The sequence below is a fragment of the Erythrolamprus reginae genome, chromosome 11 (genome assembly GCF_031021105.1).
Source record: "Erythrolamprus reginae isolate rEryReg1 chromosome 11, rEryReg1.hap1, whole genome shotgun sequence".
Classification (NCBI taxonomy): domain Eukaryota; kingdom Metazoa; phylum Chordata; class Lepidosauria; order Squamata; family Dipsadidae; genus Erythrolamprus; species Erythrolamprus reginae.
In genome coordinates, this window is record NC_091960.1 from 13,291,692 (window position 1) to 13,301,327 (window position 9,636).

At 39.4% G+C, this 9,636-nt stretch overlaps 1 long non-coding RNA gene across 1 annotated transcript in view; it reads left to right on the forward strand.

Moving 5' to 3' along the window:
- LOC139174094 (uncharacterized) overlaps nucleotides 1-6,609 on the forward strand; it is an 8,166-nt gene extending 1,557 nt beyond the window's left edge. The window contains exon 2 of the long non-coding RNA XR_011560299.1: nucleotides 6,421-6,609. This is a non-coding gene — a long non-coding RNA (uncharacterized lncRNA). The remainder of the gene's footprint in view (nucleotides 1-6,420) is intronic.
- Nucleotides 6,610-9,636: the final 3,027 nt, after the last annotated feature.

The window sequence follows — 9,636 nt, forward strand, 5'->3', positions numbered from 1 at the left end:
TGGCTTCATAATTGTTTCATAAACATTATTTGTTTAACAGAGTGATGGCACTTGGGGGAAAACTGTTGTTGTATCTAAATTGTCTTGGTGTGCGGTGCTCTGTAGCAATATTTTGAGGGTAGGAGTTGAAACAGTTTATGTCCAGGATGTGAGGGGGTCAGTAAATCTAGTAAATTACATTGTGGATGTTATTCTGTAAAAGCTTACTACAGGTTAACATCTTGAGATCGGTGGCCTTTTCCCCCCCAGGTATATGGGGATTAAATACCAAATTGAAAAAATTTTGGGACAACCATCAGATGGCAGCAGCTGTTAGCATTCCAATTAATATCCGAGAAATAAATCTGAGTCTGCAGACGGCATAGAAATCCAACCAAATAAATCAGAGTCCAAATCTTGGCCTTCTTCCAAGTTCCAATTTATTAACACAGCCATGTAGGTTATGAACTGTAGTCAACCCGATACTAACTTTTCCTACAGTTCTCCACCCAGGTTAAAGTTCATCCCTTATCCCCGCACCTACAGGTTCATCATGAGGACTACTCCAGTTCTTTCAATGTCCACAATCCTCCCCTGTATTTCCAGCTGTTGCTGAACAAATGATGATCTTGAATCTCTGGAAATAATTTGTTGTGGCTAGTATCTTTCCCTCTCATGCAACCACCCTTCCCCAATTCCCACAGTACTGTTCTACCTGTGGCAGGCCAAGTCTCCAACTCAAAAAAATGGCTTTCAGCCTGACAGCAGGATTATGGGTCTCTTGGCTACCAATCATTATCTTGCAATCTTATAAAAAATGCCTTGTAAAAATGATCCTTGGAAAAGAGTCAAAAAATGACAGCTCACTAATACTGAATGCCATTACCAATAGCCTAGTGCAGTGATAGCGAACATTTTTTTTCCTTGGGTGCCAAAAGCATGTGTGCATGTTCTATTGCACATGCTCAAGTGCCCACACTCATCATTCATTGCTGCCCCACCATCCATGCATATGCACACAATTCCTCCCTTCCCCATTTCCCGACTTTGGGTGGGCCTGGGTAGGTTTGTTTTTCGCCCTACCCAGGCTCCAGAGGCTTCCCTAGAGCCTGGGGAGGTTGAAAATGCCCTCCCGTCCCCCGGAAGCCTCCAGAGGCCAAAAACGACCTCACAGAGCCTCTACATGAGCTGAAGATTCTATCTATCTGTCTGTCTCTCATCTATCTATCTGTCTGTCTGTCCGTCCACCCTCTATCTATCTATCTATCTATCTATCTATCTATCTATCTATCTATCTATCTATCTATCTATCTATCTATCTGAATTTGTATGCCACCAACTTCCAAGGGACTCTGGGTGACTCACAACCAAAAAAATATAATTCAATTCAATTCAATTGGGCCCTTATCAGTTGCTGGGAGCTATGTGGTAGAAGGTGGTTTCGAAGATAGTCTAGCCCTAAGCCACGTAAGGCTTTAAAGGTAACAACCAACACTTTGAATTGCTCCCGGAGACCAATCAGGAGCCAATGCAGTCCGCGGGGAATTGGTGTAGTGTGGATGTACCTAGGTACAGCTCGCGCGGCTGCATTCTGGATCAGCTGTAGTCTCTAGATGCTCTTCAAGGGTGTTGCATGTTGCAATAATATAACCTTGAGGTGATCAGTTGGCCGGCACGCACATGCATGCTACAGCTGGAGCTAGGGCAACGGCTCACGTGCGGTCAGATATGGCTCCACATATCACCTGTGGCATGCATGCCATAGGTTCGCCATCACTGGTCTAGTGCTTAAGGCACCAGGCTAGAAACCAGGAGAGTGGGAGTTCTAGTCCTGCCTTAGGCATGAAAGGCAGCTGGGTGACTTTGGACCAGCTAGTCTCTTTCAACCCAACCCATCTCACAGGTTCTTTGTGGGAAAACTAGGAGGTAGGAAGATGAAATATGTTCTCCATCTTGAGTTATTTACAAAAATAGTAAAGGCAGAATAGAAACAAAAATTCTAGTCCCACATTCGGCATAAAGCTAACTGGATGATTTTGGGCCAGTCACTCTTTTTTCAGCTCTAGGAAGATTTAAAGGGCAAACCACTTCTTAAATCTTGCCAAGAAAACTTTCCAGGCAGTCACCAGGAATCAACATTGCTTGAAGACACACACAGAGAGACAAATATATATATAGAGAGTCTATATACTGTATATATATATAGTCTACGGAGAGGGGCGGCATACAAATCTAATAAACAAACAAACAAACAAACAAATATATTGTGTGTGTGTACATTTTATAGATTATAATTGTCGGCTATTAAAAATGTATCTGCCTTGGAATATGGCCCCTGATGGGGCTGAGAGGCAAAAAAATTACACACACACACTCTCTCTCACACACACACAAAATATAATATAAGATTTCCATTTTGAATAGTGTTCAATATAGAAACAATGTTTTCAGAAAATGCTGGTCTCTAGGCTCTATTAGATCATTTTCTCCAACATCACTTGGGTCAATTATCTGAATTGTGGTGGGTGGCAAGCTGAATAGTGAGTGTTCATGGGGAGACCATGCCAAAATACGATCTCATATATTTTCTGTGTCTAACAACAAATGAGGAAAGCTAGATTGCTGTGTTGCCAGAAGGTCAGTATTTAATGCAGATTCACACATCAAACAAAGCCATAATACAGTGGCTTGTTTGATTCATACAGGATAATGTGACATGGTCACATGTCATTTTAAAGTATTATGTGCAAACCACAAAACATTGATGCAGCAACTCACTGAGCTAAAATCAAAGAAACTACAGTATATAGTAAGACTAAGTATATTTAGTGAACGAGGTCACACGATTGTAAACAAGACTTATAGTTTTTTGTAATATATGTTGGGCTCCTTCTGCCTTTTAACTTTGCAATTGTTCTTTTTAAATTTGTTAACTTACAGCTTTTAAAATCATTTTAAAGTTTTATCTGTAAATTGTTCAGAAGTATGCAAGTGTAATAGGTAGTACAAATTTGATAGACAAAAAATAATTAAAATAAACCAGCCTATAATGACTTGTTCATTAAACCATGTCTGAAACAAATTCCAACAGAATTATCAGTTTAAAATCAACACTATTGATATATTCTGATTTAATCCTGGAGTTTTCTACATTTGAGCCCCTCCCACCTGATCATTTAACCCTAAAGAAATAAAACTATCAACTGGTAAAGGTTAGAAGTTACAATTTCTTTTTTGAATATGTTTTATTGGTACATTTTTTCCCCATTAAAACCAAAAATAATTCCACGTCTATCTGAACAGCGTGTTGTCTGGGCATAAATTTTGAGTAAAGGTACAACAATAAATATAATCATACTGGCAATCTTAATAAATATTAATCATAAAATAATAAAACAATTAGCTTGTCCATCTTACAATGTTTACATTACAATTTTTTATTATCTCTTTGAATTATTTTTAAATTCTAACCTCTGTTTTTGTTAGTTAACCATTGGTAAAATATATCACATGTTAAAATAATACTCTGTTTCTTCCTTTTCTTTTTTCTTAAGTGTCAATCTATCCATCTCAGCACTTTCTAATATTTTTTTATTACACTCATCATTTTTCCATTGTTGTGCGCACACTTTTCGTGCTGCCATTACTGCATGCAGAATTAAATATGTATTCCTTTATTGTACTGTTCTTGTAGTATCCCCAGAAGAAATATTTCTCCTGCAATTTGAATATCAAAACTCCAATTGGGAGGTACAGAATAATCTCATAAATCCTTAGGGTTCAGGGAGGTGTCTGGAAAGCATCAGACACCAGGGGGCATCAATGCACAGTAAATGTTTTGTATTGTGCAAGGTTTATATAAATATTCTTAGCCAAGTATTCTTAAGGCTATGTTGAAACTTCAGGCTTCCTTTATTTATCTGCTGTTCAAGTTGCAGAACAGCAGGAGCTGGTCGAGCGCATGTGCCAATAACATGTTTGCTCTGCAAGCCTCTACCCACAAGCCACAAATGAACAAACTCAACTTTCAGTTTTCTTAGAAGAAGTTTATAATACCATGTAGATCCAGCTACTGCTTCCTCCGTTACAGTTCTTTGTAATTCAAAAACATAGCCTAAAATTTTTCTTGGTTATCCGTATGCTGAGTACATACTTATATAAGAAAAGTATAAATATATTTGAAGGTTTGGCCAAAACATTATATAGGACCAGCACTTTCTATGTGAGGTTTTTTTTTCCTCTCGTAAAATGCAGAGACAAGGAAATAGTCCTTGTATCTTATACTACCTGTCCTTTAAAAGAGTAGATGACCTTTGTCCATCAACAAAAACCTTTCTTATAGATGTTCCTGAAAGTTGATAATTCAGATAGGTTGTTAAGACTCCCGGCTTTGGATGAATAAGGTTAAGCAAACATTGCTCTTTTTTTTAACATGCTGTATGAAGCCTAAGTTTGCTTTAACCAGAATTTGTTAAACAACCATGGGGGTTTGTTTTGCAGATTATTCAAAAGCCATCAGCTGTGGATTATAAATTGCGGTAGCTGGATTCACATATCGCCCCAAGCCAAAATCAAATAAATGGTATCTTTGTTGAGCAGGATATGTAAATCTATTGTTCTTCTCATTTATTAGATTACCTTAGTATTTGAGTAATAACTTCTCACTTTTATGAGGTTGTTTAAGATTATAATTAGCCCAGATCTCTCAAGATGAGGTGAGCTATAAATGAGGGTAAACAAGTGCTGTCATCTGATTTGAAGGCATGTGAGTCAATTCATTAATTGTTAAATCTTCAATTACGTGGTTTGATGTAGAAAGGATACATTGCTCGTCTATTGATGCAGCAACAATTGATCCCTTATTTGCTCTCAGCAAGTGAGTAAGCTGCCTCATTATGAAAGAATTGTTTTTAAGTGAGGCACACTTGGATGGCAGTTTTATCTCTCCTTTTGTAGCGTTGTTTACTATCTGCAATTTAAATGTATCTGTGATCAAATCTCTATGTGATGTCAAAAATGTTGCTTCCCAACTAAACTGGCCTGATAATAGCTCAACCCCTGGTATGTTTACTCAGCAGTCATTCCAGTGAATTCAGTGAGTTGGATTGATTCCGAGTGTGTGTCTAATACTCATTTCAAATGTTAGGGTTTCAAATGGGTTATTCAATAAGGATGTAGCCTTCTAGATGTTGCTAGAGTCCAGTATCCAATTATCGTAGCCAACTGACCAGAAGCGATAGAAGCTGGACTCTAATAACCTTTGGACGGCTGCAGCTCTATAATCATTGGCTAAGGTCATGTGACATACTGAACTGCAAACTAACTAGAATGCATATTTGTATGAAAGTGTATATTTATCCAACGGTAATTTCAACCCAGCTAAATCATGAAGTACTCTGGGTCATGAATTAACTGTAATGCAAACCAATTCCCTGTGGACTATTTATGATTTAGTGTGTGATGTGAGCAAACCACAATTCTATTAAGTTCCGAACATTACAGTGGCCTGGGAATCTTAGCGCTGAGGTGTGACATTGACTTTGGTATTCTCTCTATGTTCTCATTGCCAAAATTGTATTTCATCATCAAGGGCATCTGGTTTCAATCCAGACATTTATGACTATGGTCTTTGATAAATATTAGTGCCAAAATAAATGTTTGAAGAACTGCTCAGAGCAATGAATGTTTATACGAGAATTTGACCTGAGAATTGCATCTAATAATCCATAGTACAGTCCTCTGTTATGCATTCGGAAATGTTCTATTGCAGCCTTCCCTACCTTTGTATTTTCAGGTTTCTGTTGGAAGTAGAATTCCAATTCAATGCATAATTACAGTGATGAATGATGGTGGTGCAATTCATTTGAATGACATCAATCTGCATTTAGCCATATAATTATTAATAATAATAATAATAATAATAATTATTATTATTATTTATTGGATTTGTATGTTTCCCCTCTCCGCAGACTCGGGGCGTCTAACAACAATAATAAACACAACATGTACAATCCAATAATAAAAAAACAACTAAAAACCTCTATTATAAAACCAAACATACACACAAACATACCATGCATAACTTGTAATGGCCTAGGGGGAAGAGCTATCTCAACTCCGCCATGCCTGGCGGTATAAATGAGTCTTGAGTAGTTTACGAAAGACAGGGAGGGTGGGGGCAGTTCTAATCTCCGGGGGGAGTTGGTTCCAGAGGGCCAGGGCCGCCACAGAGAAGGCTCTTCCCCTGGGACCCACCAAACGACATTGTTTAGTCGACGGGCCCCGGAGAAGGCCAACTCTGTGGGACGTTATCGGTCGCTGGGATTTGTGCGGTAGCAGGCGGTATGGTACTACAGGAGCATAATGGGTAATTAATAAAGGTTGGTGTTTTTATTGAAAACTAATTTATTTATTTATTTATTTATTTATTTTATTTATTAGATTTGTATGCCGCCCCTCTCCGAAGACTCGGGATATGCACTCATTGTGGTGCATTAACAAATGGTGTGCACGAAAGACAGTCTAATATGTAATAAAATTTTAACAGTATAATAACTTGTGAGATCCTAGCTGCTCTGTTTCAAGAATTTTAAATTTTTCTTAACAAAATAAAGGTGGTTTCTTACATTAGCACAATATCTTGCATGTTTTCTTACCTCACTGTTCAGTGGCATTTTATTGTTATATTTACCTAGGATTGTAGCTTTGACTACATTCAGTACAGGATTTAAAAAAGAAAGTATAAATAGCAAGGTATGTTTCTAGGTAAATATGTATACATTCATCCAGCCCACTTATATGCTCTTGTCTGATGATTCATAAGGCAGTTTGCATAGGTATAATGGATCCAATTGTTTAAACAGTAATACAATGATACAATTAAAAATGTAGGTGTTACAAGAATCTAAAGGTAAAAATAATAACGCAGGGCAACATCGGTTAACTGTCAAGGGCTGTCAGGAAGAGAATGTCATTTGCATTAATTCACATTATGGTTTAATATAAACTAAATCACATTTGTACACCCTGTAAATTAATGATTAGCAGTCACAACAATTGCATGTCCAACTGCAGCAAAAGTATCTTCTATATCAGCTACGTAGGAACCAAGGGGCTAGCGTTCCAGCTCTTCCCTGTCCAGAAATAACACAATGTCTGATTGCAAATAACCATGTTCCCTGGAAATTCAAAGAAGAAGGTTAAGGCTGTTTTTCAGGATATTTAGAAACACACTAAGTATTTGGCATATGAAATGAAGACAACCCTGGTGGCAGCAAATGGAGGCCCCCAACATCTGCTAAAGTGCAGAGGCACAAGGCTTTTGAACTTAAAGGCTACAGACTTTCTCCTTTTTTTATTGTTTTGTTATTCAACTCAAAACGCTCTTGATTCACAATGTGCAGAGAGCTAGGCGGAAAGTGCCTTTTCCTGAACCTGGTTATTTATATACCAGAACTGGCTGCTGCTAATGCAGGGGACAAGAATATTGCTTGCAAAAAAAGACAAACACACACAATAAAAGGCTTCCCTCCCCACTTCCACCTTTGCTTGTCACCTATTCACTCGAGGATATTTCACACCAAGAGTGGAAAAAAACTGGCTGCTTATAATTTTCTGCAAGCATTCAGAGAACAAAAGGCATTCCTCGAGGCTCGACTAAAGGCATCACCTCGAGGCTCGACTACTGTAACGCTCTCTACATGGGGCTACCTTTGAAAAGTGTTCGGAAACTTCAGATCGTGCAGAATGCAGCTGCGAGAGCAATCATGGGCTTTCCCAAATATGCCCATGTCACACCAACACTCCGCAGTCTACATTGGTTGCCGATCAGTTTCCGGTCACAATTCAAAGTGTTGGTTATGACCTATAAAGCCCTTCATGGCACCGGACCAGATTATCTCAGGAACCGCCTTCTGCCGCACAAATCCCAGCGGCCAGTTAGGTCCCACAGAGTGGGTCTTCTCCGGGTCCCGTCAACGAAACAATGCCACTTGGCGGGACCCAGGAGAAGAGCCTTCTCTGTGGCGGCCCCGGCCCTCTGGAACCAACTCCCCCCAGAGATTAGAATTGCCCCTACTCTCCTTGCCTTTCGTAAGCTACTCAAAACCCACCTCTGCCGCCAGGCATGGGGGAATTAAGACTTCTTCTCCCCCTAGGCTGATACAACTGTATGTATATGTTTGTACGTATGTTGGTTTTATACATTTAGGGGTCTTAAGTTAGTCTTTTAGTATTGGATTTTTTACTGTACATTGTTCATGATTGTTGTTAGCCGCCCCGAGTTTTCGGAGAGGGGCGGCATATAAATCCAATAAATGAAATGAAATGAAATTCCTGTTTTTAGGGAATTTGACAAATTGCAATGGCTAGCTAATTTCTCTTCTAAATTCCTCTGGCCTTGCAGTCAATATGGCTTCTAAAATCACCAATATGGGCTCCATTTTCAGGGGTCTTTTCTCTCTTTTGCTGGTGCGATTTTAACACTGGTTAAACTATGGCTTGGTGCAGAGTGGGAACCCAATTTTGATGAATGCTAAGTGCAGGAATTGGTTGTTGCAAAATTGTTCCTGCCAATATCTCCTGAGTTATGTTGCAAGGATTACAGTTACTCAGCAGTTGGAACTGTATTCACAGGTTTCCTGCCATTAAAAAAATAGGTTGAATCTCAGCTTTGTGGCCTCAAATGCAGATGAATTTCAAACAGAAGTTAAAAGTGGAGCTTAGAGCATCTATTATTTACTATTCGTTATTGCATTGTGACCTCTGAAACCAAAGTCTGTTTAACTGTCTAGAGGAGTTACAGTTCAGCTGCCGTTGATGTTGCAAGAGGAATGTGTAGTAGAAAGATGAGGAGGTCAGAGTTGGTAAGTGGAAAGAGACAATGGCACAACAGGAACCATTTATTGCCAGTTATTTCCCCCACCAGCCCCCATGCATGACAGAATTGAGCTGTTCCATTTTTGTTCCATGTCTATTATATCTTATCGTGGACTGAAATCCTTTTGGGGAAGGCACTGTGACATTTTCATATTCTGCCCAGTTCAGAGCAACTTGTTAGCACTCCTAAGAATATTAAGCAGCAGATGTTGTTTATGGAGGTGGGAGCCAGACCCTTAAAATCCTTCCTGGTCTTTGCGCATAAGATTTGCCTTCAAAGGCTCGTATGAGGAAGAGAGCGTGATCTAGAGATCAAAGTGTTAGATGGAAAACCCAGGTTAGCTGCCAGCCATGGAAACTCACTAAGTGACTTTGAGCCAGTTGCTCACTGTCAGCCCAGCCTATTTCAGAAGAGGTTTGTTGTAGTAGAGATAAAATGGAAAATTCTATAGAGCCACCTTGAGCTTCTGAAGAGAAGGTGGAACAAACATCTAAAAGTACAAGACAAATGTAATGTATGTATATTTCCATCCACCCAGGATACTTTGATGCCACCAGATTGTTAGTGACCACTTGAGATTAGCCTTTTAACTCATCCTTAAGTTCTGGAACATGGCATCGGACCAGAATATCTCCGGGACCGCCTTCTGCCGCACGAATCCCAGTGACCAGTTAGGTCCCACTGAGTTGGCCTTCTCCGGGTCTCGTCAACTAAACAATGTCGTTTGGTGGGACCCAGGGGAAGAGCCTTCTCTGTGGTGGCCCCGACCCTCTGGAACC